The sequence below is a fragment of the Macaca nemestrina genome, chromosome 5 (genome assembly GCF_043159975.1).
Source record: "Macaca nemestrina isolate mMacNem1 chromosome 5, mMacNem.hap1, whole genome shotgun sequence".
Lineage (NCBI taxonomy): Eukaryota > Metazoa > Chordata > Mammalia > Primates > Cercopithecidae > Macaca > Macaca nemestrina.
In genome coordinates this window covers 39,189,299-39,206,110 of record NC_092129.1, presented here as the reverse complement: position 1 = coordinate 39,206,110, position 16,812 = coordinate 39,189,299, and the positions used below count along the sequence as shown (strand labels likewise).

The window sequence follows — 16,812 nt, the reverse complement described above, 5'->3', positions numbered from 1 at the left end:
TTTTCAGACACCTCTGTATATAAAACAGTGTTGGTACCTAGTCATTTCCTGAGCGAGAGACAGCTGATAATCAAGGTGTTTGAACCACTCCTGCCTGACAGGACTGTGAGATATGGTCTCCACATCTAGGTACTAAGTATCTGACCAGATAGATTGTTGAGGTAGTTCTACTCAGGGTACTTTGATGCAGGTCTGGAATTTACTTCTCTTTGTGATGTTAACCATCACCCAACCACAGGACCATTGGTGTGAGTCTTTCCACCATTCTAAGGTTCACTCTCTCATTAGCATCTCATCCTAAGGACACCTTCTACCTCCTTGTCCTCTAAGCGATGCTTTTCAAACCCTGGCCTACAGACCAGTGGCTGCATCAGAATAATGAGGAAGGGCTTTTGGAATACTATGCAGCCATGTCCCTTTGCAGGGACATGAATGAAGCTGGAAACCATCATTCTCAGCAAACTAACGCAAGGACAGAAAACCAAACACCACATGTTCTCACTCATAAGTGGGAGCTGAACAATGAGAACACATGGACACGGAGTGGGGGCATCACACACCGAAGCCTGTCTGCGGGTGGGGGACTGGGGGAGGGATAGCATTAGGAGAAATGCCTAATGTAGATGATGGAGTTGATGGGTGCAACAAACCACCATGGCACGTGTATACCTATGTAACAAACCTGCACGTTCTGTACATGTACGCCAGAACTTAAAGAATTAAAGTATAATATATGTATATCATATATATATATGATACGAATATTATATTCTTCAGGAGATTTTGATTCAATAGGCCTCAGGTGAGGCTAAAACACTACCTTTTCTAATGTTCCTTGTATGATTCTGATGAGTAACCAGGTTGGGAATCACACTTACAGAAAGTCCAAGTCAGGAACAGGAGGTTATGACTTCCTGGGCCACATCTTCTCTCTGGTCTCACTCTATCTGGTTAGCTTCATCCAGTAAGCCCTTTGGTCAGTTTGTTCCCATTGTGACCATTATGATTGCTCATAATGGTTCTGTTCTAATTCTCCTGGCTTCATCTCATTGGTCATTCCAGCTGCTCTGATCCTAATAGTCCTTTTGATAACTCTGTTCTAGTTTACTAAGAAGAGTCACCAATTTTGTTTCTGTGGTTTGGTACGAAATAAGGTGGCAAAGAGAGCTCTCTCCAAATGCACTCCTGACATTTTTCAGCAGCTCACATTACTAGTTCTGGACCAAGGATTGGGAGCAGAAGAGACACATGTCGTCTCTGAGTTGAGGCTGTTAAGAGCTGGTGTGACTTTCCATTCTTCTCTTCTCCTCTAGCAGCGACCTGAGAAGCTACATATTGACTTGGCGCTACCACGGATGGAGGAGCCTGCATTGCTGAATCACAGGATGAAGGCGAACCCATGCCAGCCTCCATCCGTCTCTGGGTGAGCAATAAATAAACTTTTTTTGCTGAGCCACAGAAATTTCAGGGTTGATTTGTTACCACAGCATGGGCTACCCTGTCCAGGACTAAACAAAACAGTGATTTCTGGGTAAAATGCTGCCAGGATAACTAAGCCGACCCATCACGACCCAATTTCCTAATTTCTTGTTCTCTTTCCTTTCCAAATAGCACATAGTGGACACCCATTGGATACCGCAAAGACAAAATAATGCTAGTTACAAGGGATGAAACAGCTCATTAGTGAAAGAAAAAGTAGCTCCCACTTAAACTGTGATTGACCCTCCAGGAAAGTTATTTTCAATCATATTTAAATCCTTTAACATTTCCCTTACCTCTCGTTCATTCTATACCAAAGGTGGCAGACTCCGATGTGAGGGTAAAATGCAGGAGTAGGTAGATCTAAAACAATGGGTAATGTGGGGCTTTGTACTTAAGAACAGAGCAAATAGAAAAGGGCTTGGCCGTCTCAAGACATTCAAATCAATAAAAGTAACAGCTCTGGGTAATTAAGAGACTGCAGCCCCGATCAGCCTGCCACCAGAAGCTATGACCTGAAGCTGGACGTACCACTAGAACTCCATCAGGTCTAAAAACCATTTTTGAATTTTAGTATATACATGTCAAAATACTATGCAGCCATTCAAAGATATGAAGCATGCTGGATGCAGTAGCTCATGCCTATAATCCCAACACTTGGGGAAGCTGAGGCGGGAGGATTTCTTTTTTTTTTTTTTTGAGATGGAGTCTCATTCCGTTGCCTAGGCTGGAGTGCAGTGACGCAATCTCAACTCACCGCAGGCTTCACCTCCCCAGTTCAAGCAATTCTCCTACCTCAGCCTTCCAAGTAGCTGGGATTACAGGTGCACGTCACCATGCCCAGCTAATTTTTGTATTTTTAGTAGAGACTGGGTTTCACCATGTTGGCCAAGGCTAGTCTTGAACTCCTTGCCTTAGGTGATCCACCCGCCTCGGCCTCCCAGAGTGCTGGGATTACAGGCTTGAGCCACCACGTCTGGCCTGCCTTCCTGCTTAATACCCACAGAATGAGCACTCTCCAGAGGAGTCAACAATGCTTGTTTGGTGGGGAGTATTTCTTAAGCCAAGAGTTCAAGACCAGCCCTGGCAACATAGCGAAACTCCATCTTTACCAAAAATTTAAAAAGTTAGCTGGGCATGGTGATGCACGCTTTTAGTCTTAGCTACTTAGGTGGCTGAGGTGGCAGGATCTTTTGAGCCAGGGAGGTTGGGGGCAGGAAGCCATGATCTCAACATTTCACTCCAGTCTAGACAATAGAGTGTGACCCTGTCTCCAAAATAAATTAATAATAAATAATAAAAATATGATATAGAAGAATAGTCACTGGGAAGAAAAATTGCTTATGATATATGTATGTGTTTTTAAAATTAAAAAAACAATTATAATATGTAATTTATTAAAATAAAATGTGCAGAAAAAAAGACTAGAAGTAGAGTTCATGTACCTAATAATTAACGGTGGATGTCTCTAGGTTGCAGGCTTTTCCCACTCTCCTAAAATAAACATGGAGTGTTTTGCAGTCATCAGGAAAGAAATGTTATCTTAAAAATTCGTATCTTGGAATAAAGGGCAAATATATCACTATGTTAACTACAAAAATTACTGATTTTTAAATTTTAACTATATAACGTGTACTATGATATCTTGTGTGTTTGGTGTGCTTTAAATCAGTGGTTGTACTAAATTACAGAGAAACTAACCTGGAACTGCCACTCATCTACAAGTTCTAGTTAGGTTAAAACATATATCTATTATCTTTTATATATTTTAGAAGAAAATTTTGCTCATTTTAGTGATTATCATAATTATATGGCAAAAGAGAACAAACCACATCTTAAAAGCATAACAGCACAGGGGCAAGTGGTAATAGACAATGGAAAATATCCTGTAATTACAGCTGCCAAAAGAATGCAAATAATTAAGAAAACTTTTTGTTCTCCAAGTTTTTGTTCCACTGTTTATTCATTGGAATGACTTGGATTTGGTGAGTTCCCAACAGACTTGAGACTGGTTCATTAAGCTCTAATCAGATTAGGACTTTTTGTTTCTTTGTTCTCTGTGTCCTCAGGTGGCAATTTTGGCAGAACATCATAAATTTTTGCCCTGCATCTAAGTACAGTAACATAACTTTGCCTATGTATTACATAATAAGAATATGATTCTCAGGCATCAATCCTAAAAAGGCAACTCTAGTTAATCAAGTCTACTTCTGTCCAAATAATCTTCAACATATGAATTTTACTTGTAATACGCATGTGTATCACTGCACTAGATACACATTTATGTATGGATAGCCAGGCATATATATTCTCCCAGAGCAATTCCCAGATGAACATTTTACTTTTTAAAACTGTTTTTAAAAACTTTTTGAAAAGTTTTCCTAAATCTTATTTCTCTAAATAAAGGTTGACTTCATGTATTTGAATCAGGTGGCAAGATGGGTGAAAAACATGGTAAGGAAGGTTATTTGTCAGAAAAAGAAACAGAAATACAAGACCAGTTGGATAAGAACAATTACAAGACCATCAGGAAAAGGCTTTAAATTAAATATGAAATACAGCAAGGGCCCAGTAAAATCTTCAGTATTGAAGAGCTGGTATAAGTCATCTTGCTATGCCAGGGGGCAGAAAGATTGTTGGGAGGAAATGGCCACTAGATGCTATCTAAAGTCACTACTGGATTATCCTGGAGGCACAGATAAATAAATAAACATACATCAGAAAATTTTCACTTTAATAAATTCACCCAGACTTTCATAATCAATAAATCGTCTGAAAAGCCATTCTACTATCAGCATACTTATGAACTTTATGTTAGTTCAAAAAATAAAATGGTATTTGTATTTATGTACGGAGGAACTCAAGGACTCTAAAAGTCTTATTCTGGTCTTGACAACAATTCAGGTGAATAGAGAATGAAAATGAAGACACAGGTCAGGGTAGGTCCTAGATGAGACTTCAGAAAGTTTTGGACAAGACAAAGGTCCTGATACAGATGGGTAGGCTTCAGGTTCTGGGCAGCTCTGGAATGGTGGCTGTGTGCACTCCAGCAGGGTAGAAGTAGTGATCTTCACACACTTTCCTGATAGCATGACAGATGATGATCTGCATATACAGTCCTCAGCTCTTGGAGCAGCAGGTACTTTAGGGGAGACCTATGCTTCCTGCAGGAGGCATTTGAATGGCAATCAGTTTTGTAACATTTACATTGTTGAAGGTGTTTGGCTCCTCACACACTTGAGTATAGAAAATGTATTGAGTATGTGAAATGTATGGAGTATAGAAAATGTATTGAGAGTATAGAAAATGTGTTGAGTAGAGTCTAGAAAATGTACTGAGTATAGAAAATGTATTGAGTATAGAAAATGTATTCAGAGTATAGAAAATGTATTTAGTATAGAAAATATATTGAGTATAGAAAATATATTGAGAGCATAGAAATGTATTAAGTATAAGTGTGTAGAAAATGTATATAGTGGAGTATAGAAAATGTAATGAGTATAGAGTATAGAAAATGTATTTAGTAGAGTATAGAAAAGAGTATAGAAAATGTATTGAGTAGAGTACAGAAAATGTATTGAGTAGAGTATAGAAAATGTATTGAGTATAGAAAGTGTATTGAGAGTATAGAAAATGTATTGAATAGAGTACAGAAAATGTATTGAGTAGAGTATAGAAAATGTATTGAGTAGAGTATAGAAAAATGTATTGAGATAAGCCAAGGCCAGGCTCAGTGGTTTTCGCTTGTAATCCCAGCACTTTGGGAGGCCAAGATGGGAGCCTCACTTGAGGCCTAGAGTTTGAGACCAGCCTGGGTAACATAGTGAGGCCCTGACTCTAAAAAATTTTTAAAATTTGCGGTGCATGGTGGCATGCACCTATGGTGCTAGCTACTCAGGAGGCTGAGGCAGGAGGATTGCTTGAGCCCGGGAGTTCAAGGCTGCAGTGAGTCATGATCACACCACTTTACTCCAACCTGGGTGACAGAGTGAGACCCTGTGAAAGTAAGAAAGGAAAGAAAAAGAAGGAAGGAAGGAAGGAGGGGAAGGAAGGAAGCGAGGGAAGGAAGCGAGGGAAGGAAGAGAGAGAGAAAGAAAGAAAGGGAGGGAGAGAGAAAGAAAGGGAAAGAGGAGAAAGAGGGAGGAAGAGAGAGAGAGAAAAAAAGAAGAAGGAAGGAAGGAGAGAAAGCAAGCAAGCAAGCAAGAAAGAAAGAAAAAGAAAATGTGTGTCAGACTGGTTGTCAACCTATGAGTGATAGGCAGCATACAACAAAAATAGACATGATGACAGAATCTCAGGTTTGATCTAGAGCAGATCGTCTCAAGTTCTGTAACGGCATCAAAATCAACTGTCCTCAATTGAAAAGATCCAGTACATCCTATTTTAAAATCTACAGAAATGCACCTGTGTTTCCCATCACTGTACCATGACTCCAGTTTCCAAGTTTGCAATGCAGTGAAAAAAAAAAAAAAAAAAAAACCCAAATCCTTCTCCATCTTAAGCTTCAAACCACTGCAGACTTGAAGCAGAGATAAAAGAAACCCTTTTAACCTCTGTTTTTCACTTTTTGGTGCTTAACAGGCAATCCTAACATTAACAAGTTTAGTTCCGTGAAACACCTTCTGGGCCAAAAGATAAGACTTCCTTCCCCAACAAATCACATTTTCTCAAATATTTTTCAAAGCTGAGGTGTAAGCCTTTTAATAGAATTATGCAAATTTTGCCCCAACTCTAAATGTTTTAGGAACTAAATAACCACTTCGAAGAATCACAGTTTTGCAGTGTCCACATTGGAAAAGAAATGCTAGGAACTGCAGGCAATGAAAGGGACGGCGGTGGCACCCCACAAGTGGGAATTTATTTTTCTTTAACGTTACTCTGCACAAACCTAAAGCAACCTCTGCTACTGAAAGGTCAGTTTTGACTCTCTGGGATGAAAATGCTGACCAGTCGTTAGGGGATTATCTGCTTGGCAGAGTAGAAGAAGTCCAGCTCAAATGCATCTCATTCCTGATTTGAACTGGCTGAAGGACTAAAAGCATCTCACGCACAAGTCAGGGCAATGAACAGTGAGGCTAGAGACTTGTATGACTCCTAAAACTGAGATGCCAAAGGACATCTGAAAAAGGGCTATAGCTCGTTGTGAAGAAATATTATATTTCCTAGTTGGTTTTTTAAAAATAATGGAAGCCTTTTTCTTATAAATGGTACTTAGGAAAAGATTATTATGAACAATGTCTTCCAGTCTCACTCACACATGCTTAGCACTGCAGACTGGGTAAGACACCCTGTTTAATGGAAGATTAGAATAGTCATATACATAAGCTATAACATGGAAAAGCACACAAACTGTTCTGATTCTGCAACTCTTGGGCCTTCTGCACGTGGGTAAAGAAAAGCACTTATGTGGAACTTCCAGAAGCACCGTCTTATCACTAAGTGCACTCTTTAGGACTAAAAGGCTAACAAAAAGTGTTTTTTTTTTTTTTTTTGGACTTAGGTAAGGTAGAAACAAGAACACATTTTCTTGTTGCAAACTCATAGGCCCTGCGGCATGGCTTTAAAACAGGAGCGTCCCTGCTCCCTCTGCGAGCTGGTTCTTTTCTCAGCTGTTCCCTTTTCGGGGAGAATGGCCTCTTCTCCCTAAAAACAGTGCTTGAAGGTGGCATGTTTGGCAAAGCAGGCTGAGGAGAAAGGAAGAGCACAAAAGAAGGAGTGCAGCATGTGGGAACCCTTGCCAAGTTACTCTTTTCATTCCAGTTTAGCTTTTCAAGGGCCACTAGCTAAGGCTGACATTTGTTGCCATCATGTTATTTCCTAAGAATGAGGCCTCAGCTGAAAATCCAACCCCAATCAACTTTCAAAAATGCACTGATATATTTTTAAACACACACAATGATGACAAAAACCCCAAATTCCAGCCTGTCCTCTCGCTTCGTATCGTGCCTATCTGCCTTGGCACTGTCCAGACTGAATGCCCTCAGAAGCAGCTCCTTGCCTGCAGCTGTGAGGTGTCTTGTTTGCCATCAACCACCTATGCTATGTGCGCACTCAGCTGGCATTTCTGCCAAGAAGCTAAAGTCAGGAACACCGGCAATTTCAAATATGTAATCAGGTTTCAAAATAAAGTCCTTGTGCTTCTGGTATATGGGAGTATTCCCAGAAAGAGTGGGGGTTCTGCTGTCACTCTTCTAGCTGCTGTGTAATTTTTGTTTTGCAAGGCGCTTGATATGTATCTGGCTTTAAAACTGACATTGCCAGGCATCAGAAGTTGAGAAGTTTTGTCCTTGATTTATTTGTTCTTCTTTGTGTTCAATTATGATTAGAAGTCACCTCTACACAGCTGCTCTACAATTTGTACTGCATTTGCTTCTGGGATTTCTAACTGCACTGTTCAATGGAATAACATTAACATTATGAAAATGAAATCCTTTTTTATAGTGCAGTGGATAGTGTTTTATTTAAAATGGCTAACAGCTGTAATTTGCAGGTAGTTAACTCATGTGAAGTTTAACTTTGGCATGTATTTTTCCCTAGGGAACTATTTTATATAAGCAGAAACACAAATGTGAAAAAGTAAATGAAACCCAAAACACACCTACCAAAGTAATTCTGATCACAATAGCGACATCTCTGCTGCTGATACGTTTCTGGAAAGAAAAAAAAAAGCGGGGGGGGCGGGGGGGGACTCTGCACTGTAGTCTGGAATGATAGTAAGTAATAAAAAGAAAATATATAGCTGTTGATGTTTTTGTTTTCTTTTCTTTTTTCCAAAATAACAAGGACTTCATAGACACAGATAAGCTACATGTTCTTTTCCAAAACTTTCCTGCAACAGAGTTTTCGGACAGGGTCATATTACAATTCTAAATGTGAATAACACAGCAAAAAGAAAAAAAAAAAGGATTTTTTTTGACTGGTACTCGTGGGTATTAGTTTGTACTCTTGCAAGCTAACTGAATATCCATATACCCTGTGTAGAGTCCAGAGGATGGCTTTGATGCTCTTTCCGATACAAGATGGTTTGGGTGGTTGAGTAAGAAGTGTTAAAAGGGCACAGAAAACAAATCTCCTGATTGGCTTCTTTTTCTGAGCACCATTACCCAGGGCACGATTGTGAAAGAAGATATCAGGAATGGTAAGAAGACAGGATCATGCCTCAGGGGAAAAAGAGATCGGTCATAACTACAGATGGTGCCGCGAATGTAAAGGTGGCTACAAATGTGTGTGAAGAAGTGGATAGTGTTCTCGTTTTGCAGTGCCTAGAGTTTAAAATTTAGTATAGTAGTGTCTATGGATATTCCATTAGCTTTCAAGAGTACAAACTAACACCTATGTGTACCAGCCAAAACCACTCCCTTTTTTTTTTTTTTTTTTGCTTTTTGCTGTGTTATTCATATTTAGAATTGCAATCTAATCCCTTCTGAAAACTCTGTTGCAGTAAACCATTTTCCATTATTCTTATCTTCTAACATGCCATTTGATATGTTAGAAATATTAAATATTAGCCTGTTGTTTATTTTCTGCACACTCTTCCTCCCCAACCAGAATGTAAGTGCCAGGGAAGCTTTGTTTGCTTTACTTACTCCTCTGGCCCTAACCCTAGATCAGTGCCAGGCACATAGTTGTCTGTTGACTTAGTAATGAGTAATCCATTTCAGTCCTGTGTTTCTATGAAGCTGATTGATAATAAGCTTATAGCTTCTGAAATTACATTATATTACTCTATATTCATTGAACACTGAAGGCAAAACCTCTATCTTTCTATTTCAAGGTACAGTGCAGACTGGTGACACTTTGAGAATTTTAATGTGATTACTTGAAGTGAGTTGAGGCTTCCTCCGAATTGGAGAATGACTGCTTGGTTATCAATTTAACTGCTTGTGAGATTGTTAGTTTTTTGAATAGAGGTCAGGAATAACACGGGAAGAGAATATATTTTCCCAACTCCTCCTATAAATGCACCATCCAATTAAAGAAAGCTGAGATAACACTACTTCAAAGCACTTTCAAAAAAATGATGTCAAATTTTGCACACAAGTGGAGTGCTGCTTTGATTTCACATACGTGCTCATATCTGTTTTTAATAGAATGTTGATAGAGAAATCTTGTACTGCTGGAAAGAAATGAGGAACAAATGTTCTCTTACAACTTGCAAATTTCAGCCAGTAAGTTCTGGGTTTCTTGGACTAGTGAGCATAAGTATCAGCTAGTGTGTTTTCTAAAATAAGGTTTATTCCTGGGCCCATATTCTGGGAGCTTCTGATTCAGTGGGTAGAAGTAGGGTGCAGCAATCAGAAATGTTTATAATTATGCCATGGGATTTGGATGCAGGTGATCTGCAGACTTCACTTTGAGAACAATAAAAAATAAAAACCCTGATTTGTAAAAGGTCCCATAGGATCTTGGTTTCCTCTTGAGCGCAACTGTTACTAGATTATAATTCAGGTACCCAGCTGCCAGGTGAATGGCTTTATGTTTTGATTATAAGAAAAGTAAAAGGGCCAAGAAACTCTTAGAACATCCTTTACAGTTCTAAAAATGTTTATCTTTTCTATTCTTTAATTGACTGAAGCTTCTGTTTAGGTTGATGCCACAAATATTGATGTCACAAAAGTGAAGTACGGAAAGAAAGTTCATAAAAATATTTATTTGGCATCTGGCAAACTATAAAATATTTTCTCACATGTCACCTAATTTGATTCTCATAGTAACTCTGTCGGGGAGTCAGGGCAGGTGTGTGTTAATTTTGGCTATGAGCAAACAGAGGTCTGAAGAGGTTCTAACTTGCGCAATGCCAGATAGTAGAAATAAACAGCAGAGAAGCCACCCTTCCTGGGACTGCTCATGCCTAGTGTATGTAGTGTTGGTTCAATGACCTTTCATGGTCCCCTAATATATGCAAATATATTCCTTAATGTCTTTCTCTCCTGACTCTTTCATCTCTAGAGACATTGCATAGGGAACAGTTAATACTGTGCTCAGGAGGAAGAGGAGGAGGGTTGGATGTTATTGTGTGTTCAGGATTAAATGAGATAATATATGCAAAAGTCTTTGTAGTTATAAAATATTATACATATGCATGCATATATTATTATTGCATTGTCTATTGCATATTATATTATTGCATATTATATTATTGCTTATCCTTTTCAGAGCATGACTGCATCATATAGGAAACTCTTGGCTAGGCACAGTGGCTCACACCTATAATCCCAGCACTTGGGAGGCCAAGGCGAGTGGATTACTTGAGGCCAGGAGTTCAAAGCCGTGTCTCTACTAATAATAGAAAAACTAGCTGGGTGTGTTAGCACATGCCTGTAATCTCAGCTACTCAGGAGGCTGAGGCACAAGAATCACTTGAACTGGGGACATGGAGGTTGCAGTGAGCCAAGATTGCACCACTGCACTGCAGCATGGGTGACAGAGCAAGACTCCGTCTCAAAACATAATAATAACAATAAGAGAAACTCTTGAAACTTGGAGTTTCTGAGAAAAAGAGTTACGAGCAATAAATTTAATGATAAATTTTTAAAAATTGAGGAAGGAATACATGCAGAAATAAATAATAATTTAAAAGATAATGAGAAACTAATTAGAATATCCTGAAATATGATTGAAGTTCAGTTGTGGGAGGAGATAAATGACTCATACTGAAAACTACCTAAAATAGCACATACAAAAGCGTTTATAAGCTTAGAATTTCTTATTTTATTTTCTCAGAACATTTCTGGTAGTTAAATTTGTGGCTTCCTGAGATGTGGGCATCTCAGAGGAACCATATAGATTGGCGCTTGTACTACAAAATATCCTAAGTTGACTGGGTCTAAATGTGGTTTATTTTTATTTACTTTTAGCGCCATTTTCCCCACTTACCCTGACTCGAAGCTCATGAAAGTGGTTTTTATACCCTGAAGTCAAGGAGGCATTGTTCAGCTGCATCATTTGCCTACTTCTCACAGCTTGAAAGGGGAATAAAAGGCAGATTGCCTCACCACCTTGCTATTTTAGTCTCCTGATGTCTTGTGGTCTCGGCACTTCTCCCTGTCTGTAATTCCATATTGCTAGTTGTAATCAAATCCTACCTTGGAAAGGTCAGACTTGAGCAGGAAGAGTGCAGTCATTCCAACAGCTGCCACTCCGGGCTCTCCCGCTGTGTCACAGTGTGAGGCATGTTAGATTTTTTTTTTATATATATGTACATAGATATATAGATATAGATATAGATATAGATATAGATATAGATATTTTTTTTGAGACAGAGTCTCGCTCTGTCACCCAGGCTGGAGTGCAGTGGTGCGATCTCGGCTCACTGCAGGCTCCGCCTCCCAGATTCACGCCATTCTCCTGCCTCAGCCTCCAGAGTAGCTGGGACTACAGGCCCCCGCCACCACACTCGGCTAATTTTTTGTATTTTTTTAGTAGAGACGGGGTTTCACTGTGTTAGCCTGGATGGTCTCGATCTCCTGATCTCATGATCCACCCGCCTCAGTCTCCCAAAGTGCTGGGATTACAGGCATGAGCCACCGCGCCTGGCCGAGGCAAGTTAGATATTAAATTGAATTATCAGAGTCCTTTCCATCAGATACTGTACTGCCTAATATGGGCATAAACAAATGGTTACTTGATATAGTCAATTGTTCAAAACAAGAATGAAGCAAACATCAACTTATCTAGTAGAGTCTGAAAAAGAGAAAGAACACTTGTCATTGCTGACAGATGCAGAAATGCAATGCATCTTACAACACATGCTGATTCACATTATTATTCTGACCCTCCACGTCTGTAGTGTGGATTGAGTCTAACTTAAAACAGAATCTTAATCATGTAACACCTGATGTGTTCATTCAACTTGGGGAAGCATCAACTCTCAATGCCTCATTTATCCTGTCTAAAATGCCTACTCAAGAAATTTATAAATCTCAGCTCGCTATAGATGGTCACAGTTGTCCTTCAAATCCCATTACACAACGCCCACCTGACACCACACCTTTGCAGGGTGAATTCAAATAATAGTTGAGGAACAAACTCAATGTACTACTCTAGGAATTCCCACTCCTATTTTTTCCAGGGAAATTTAGAATTTCTTTGGAATTGGCCAGGTGCAATGGCTCACGCTTGTAATCCTAGCCAAGGTGAGTGGATTACCTGAGGTCGGGAGTATGAGACCAGCCTGGGCCAACATAGCAAAACCCCATCTCTACTAAAAATACAAAAATTAGCCGGATGTGGTGGCGTGCACCTGTAATCCTGCTAACGGGGAGGCTGAGGCAGGAGTATTGCTGGAACTGGGGAGGCAGAGCTTGCAATTAGCCAAGATCGCACCACTGCACTCCAGCCTGGGTGACAGAGGGAGACTCCATCTGAAAAATAAATAAATACATAAATACATAAATAGAATAAAATAAAATAAAATTTCTTTGGAATGGCTACTTTCTCGTCTTCTTGAGCTTCATGAGGAGCTTGAAATCAAAGAATACTTTTCTGTGACATTTAATGCCAAATACAGATAGAAAGAAGTATGTTTAGGATGTTCCAGGGGTTCGAAAAACATGGTCACCCAGGCCCACTAATCTGGTCTTTTTTTCTTCTTCTTCTTGTTTTGTTTCGGACACAGGGTATGACTCTGTCACCCAGGCTGGAGTGCAGTGGAGTCATCACAGCTCACTGCTGCCTTGGCCTCCCAGGTTCAAGGGATCCTCCCACCATAGCCTCCCAAGTAGCTGGAACTACAGGTACATGTCCCCACACCTGGCTAAATTTTGGTTTTGTTTTTGGGTAGAGATGGGGTTTTGCCATGCTGCCCAGGGTGGTCTCAAACTCCTGGACTCAAGCGATCAACCTGCTTTGCTCAGCCTCATAAAGTGCTGGGATTAAAGGTGTGAGCTACCATGCCCAGCCTAATCTGGTCTTTAAAACCAGAAAGATATCAAAATATTTCAAATTCCTTATGGACGCAGAACTTCAAACTGAAGCAGACTTTCTAGGCTCTTGTTTACACTCCATTTTACTTCCATATTTGAGTAATGTTTTCTCTTCTCTTTCTTCCTTTTTTTTTTTTTACCCTCTTTGTGTCACAGTATAAATAATCTTTAGAAGGATAAGCCTCTGCTAACAATAGAGCTCTATTTACTAAGTATCTACTATATACCACACCCTGGATCAGGACCACCAACATTATCTCATTTGAAATTCTTAATTGCTAGCGATGTTGTTTACCATCTTGCAGATAAGGAAATGAAGATCAGAAAAAGTAGGTAATTTGCTTAAATTTACAAGAATGAAACACAAAAATGTGATGTCAGGTCTGTCTTACTCCAAAGCCTTGTGCACCATGTTTGTGTGTCTACATGTAAGCATATGTATGATTTGTTGTAAAGAGATAATACACCTCTATTTGTTCCAGCTTCTCTACTTGCTAATTGACCACATGCAAGTCATTCGACTTCTTACAAGGTCAGCTCCTTTGACTGGAAAACGGGAATCACAATTCTTTTTGTTGTTGTTGTTTGTTTTTTGTTTTTGAGACGCAGTCTCTCTTTGTCGCCCAGGCTGGAGTGCAATGGTGCGATCTCGGCTCACTGAAACTTCTGCCTCCCGGGCTCAAGCAACTCTCCTGCCTCAGCCTCCCGAGTAGCTGGGACAACAGGCGCGGACCACCATGCCTGGCTAATTTTTTGTATTTTTAGTAGAAATGGGGTTTCACCATGCTGGCCAGGCTGGTCTCAAACTCCTGACCTCGTGATCCACCTGCCTTGGCCTCCCAAATTGCTGGGATTGCAGGCATGAGCCACTGTGCCCAGCGGGAGTGACAATTCTTGTTCCTTGAACTTCATAGGATTATTGAAGAAGTAAAACGAGAAGAAATATATGGTGGCTTTTAATAGCACCCAAACGCTTTCAAATCACAGGTGTGCATTAATGAAGGTTAGGTTTGGCTGCCATAATAGAAAATCCAAAATGACTGCAGCTTACACGAAAAAGAAATCTACTTCTCTATCAAGCTGGGCGCGGTGGCTCACGCCTATAATCCCAACACTTTGGGAGGCCGAGGTGGGCAGATCACTTGAGGACAGGAGTTCGAGACCAGCCTGGCCAATGTGGTGAAACCCCATCTCTTCTAAAAATACAAAAATATTTCTGGGCATGGTGGCACACACCTGTAATCCCAGCTACTCAGGAGGCTGAGGCAGGAGAGTAATTTGAACCCCGGGAGCTGAGATCATGCCACTGTACTCCAGCCTGGGCGACAGAGCAAGAATCTGTCTCAAAAAAAAAAAAAAAAAAAAGAGAAGAGAAGAAATCTACTTTTCCCTCACATGAAAGATGACCAGTTCAGGGAAAGCGGGCAGATTCCCACCCATCTGGTCCTGAGAAATCTTCAGTCAGGCCACTGTCTTTGTCCATATGTCACCTCGTGGTACAAGGTGGCCCCAGGGAAATGGTCTACTGTGTTCAACACATAAGGAGAAAAGTCAAGAGAAGAATGCACTTCCTAGGTTGAAGCAGGTGGATCACTTAAGGTGAGGAGTTTGAGACCAGCCTGGCCAAAAAACCCCGTCTCTACTAAAAATACAAAAATTAGGCATGGTGGTGTACTGCCTGTAGTCCCAGCTACTCAGGAGTCTGAGGCAGTGGAACTGCTTGAACCTGGGAGGCAGATGTTGCAGTAAGCTGAGATCCCACCACTAGACTCCAGGCTGGGTGACAGAGTAAGACTCTGTCTCATAAATAAATAAATAAATATTTTCTTTAAAAATGCACTTCCTTCCTAGAAATTGCACGCAAAATAGTTCAACATTTCCTATTTTCCCAAAATCTTAGGCTACCTGAGACACGTGGAGACATGACAATTATCCTCAGATGAGAGGACTAATAAGGCTTTAAATGCAATGTGTCATTTTCCCTCTACGAGCATGAAGTATGCTTTCAAAGTATTTCTGAAAGAGGATACATGTCAGATATTATCCTCATTTCACATGTTGTGTAAGTGAAACAGAGTGGCCATAGGCCTTGTTTCCAGTCACACAGTTAGTGGATGAAAAAAATTACAATGAAGATATTTGATAGTTATATGATAATTATAGCTCCTACACAATTTTTTTTTCCCCGCAAGACAACTATGCAGAAAACATAAAATTCAACCCCATCAGGCAAATGTTGGCAGGAGAAAAATCAAAATCAAACATCCTGAAAACTGACTTGAATTTGGCTTTGGGTAAACATAATTGAAACAAAGCTTGTTTCCAATAAACTGGAATGCTACAACCCAAAGTCTTGACAAATTGGAGGTAGAGAGATATAAAAATTCTAGCTATATACTCACTCACCTTGTCTTTCGCTTTCATTTTTATTTTAACAACAACAAGAAAAAGCTGTGTAGCCTCTGACTATTGACTGTGGTGCAATCCCAGCTCCTTACCATTAGTGACTGGCACCTGAGCAATGAATGGCATGGCAGCATGCATCCTCATGATTTTGAGATATATGTAGAAAGAACCTCAAATTCGCATAGTCTATATATGGCTATAGCACATTATTTTAAAAGTAATACGTGCACTATAATAGTGTAAACATTGTACACAGAATTGAGGCTATTATTTTACATCGAGTAAAACATCGTACACAGAAATTAGGCTAAAAACACAAACTCGGGCCAGATGTGGTGGCTCACATCTGTAATCCCAGCACTTTGGGAGGCCGAGACAGGTGGATCACTTGAGCCCAGGAGTTCAAGACCAGACTGGGCAACATGGCAAAATCCCTGTCTCTACAAAAAATACAAAAATCAGCTGGGTGTGGTAGTGAGTGCCTGTAGTCCCAGCTACTTGGGGGGCTTAGGTAGGAGGATCTATTGAGCCTGGGAAGTTGAGGCTGCAGTGAGCCATGTTTGCACCACTGCACTCCAGCCTGGGTGACAGAGTGAGATCTCGTCTCAAAAACAAACAAAAACACACAAACTCCAAGAGTATGGTGGATGCCTAGGCAACATCTCCTAGATAGCCAAAGGTCACCTTCGCTGTCCTCCATGGAGATGTCTTCAAAGCAACTTGAACACTGTCTGCATAGCTTCCTCCTGTGCCTCATCTGGGCCTCCTTAACACTGGCTTCCCTACCTTAAAAGCCACACAGACCCATCTCTACCTCCACCTCTCCCTCACTTGTTGTCATTGTTCTCCTGGCTCTTATTACCACCTGGTGCTTGCTATACATGTGTTTCCTCCTTTATGGTCTGTTCCCAACTAGAATGAGGACAGGATGTTGACTTGATTGCTATATCCCAACTTCTTAGAATAGGACCTGGCATATTTGTAAAATAAATAAAATAATAAA

At 40.3% G+C, this 16,812-nt stretch overlaps 1 long non-coding RNA gene across 6 annotated transcripts in view; it reads left to right on the top strand.

Moving 5' to 3' along the window:
- Positions 1-1,059: 1,059 nt before the first annotated feature.
- Positions 1,060-16,812, top strand: part of LOC105465650 (uncharacterized) — a 50,555-nt gene continuing 34,802 nt past the window's right edge. For 2 of the 6 annotated variants that reach the window (XR_011623378.1, XR_011623379.1), the window contains exon 1: positions 1,061-1,423. This is a non-coding gene — a long non-coding RNA (uncharacterized lncRNA). Of the gene's footprint in view, positions 1,424-13,096; positions 13,215-16,812 lie in introns of all 6 variants that reach the window. The other 4 variants (XR_011623377.1, XR_977687.2, XR_011623376.1 and 1 more) reach the window with 4 other exon arrangements.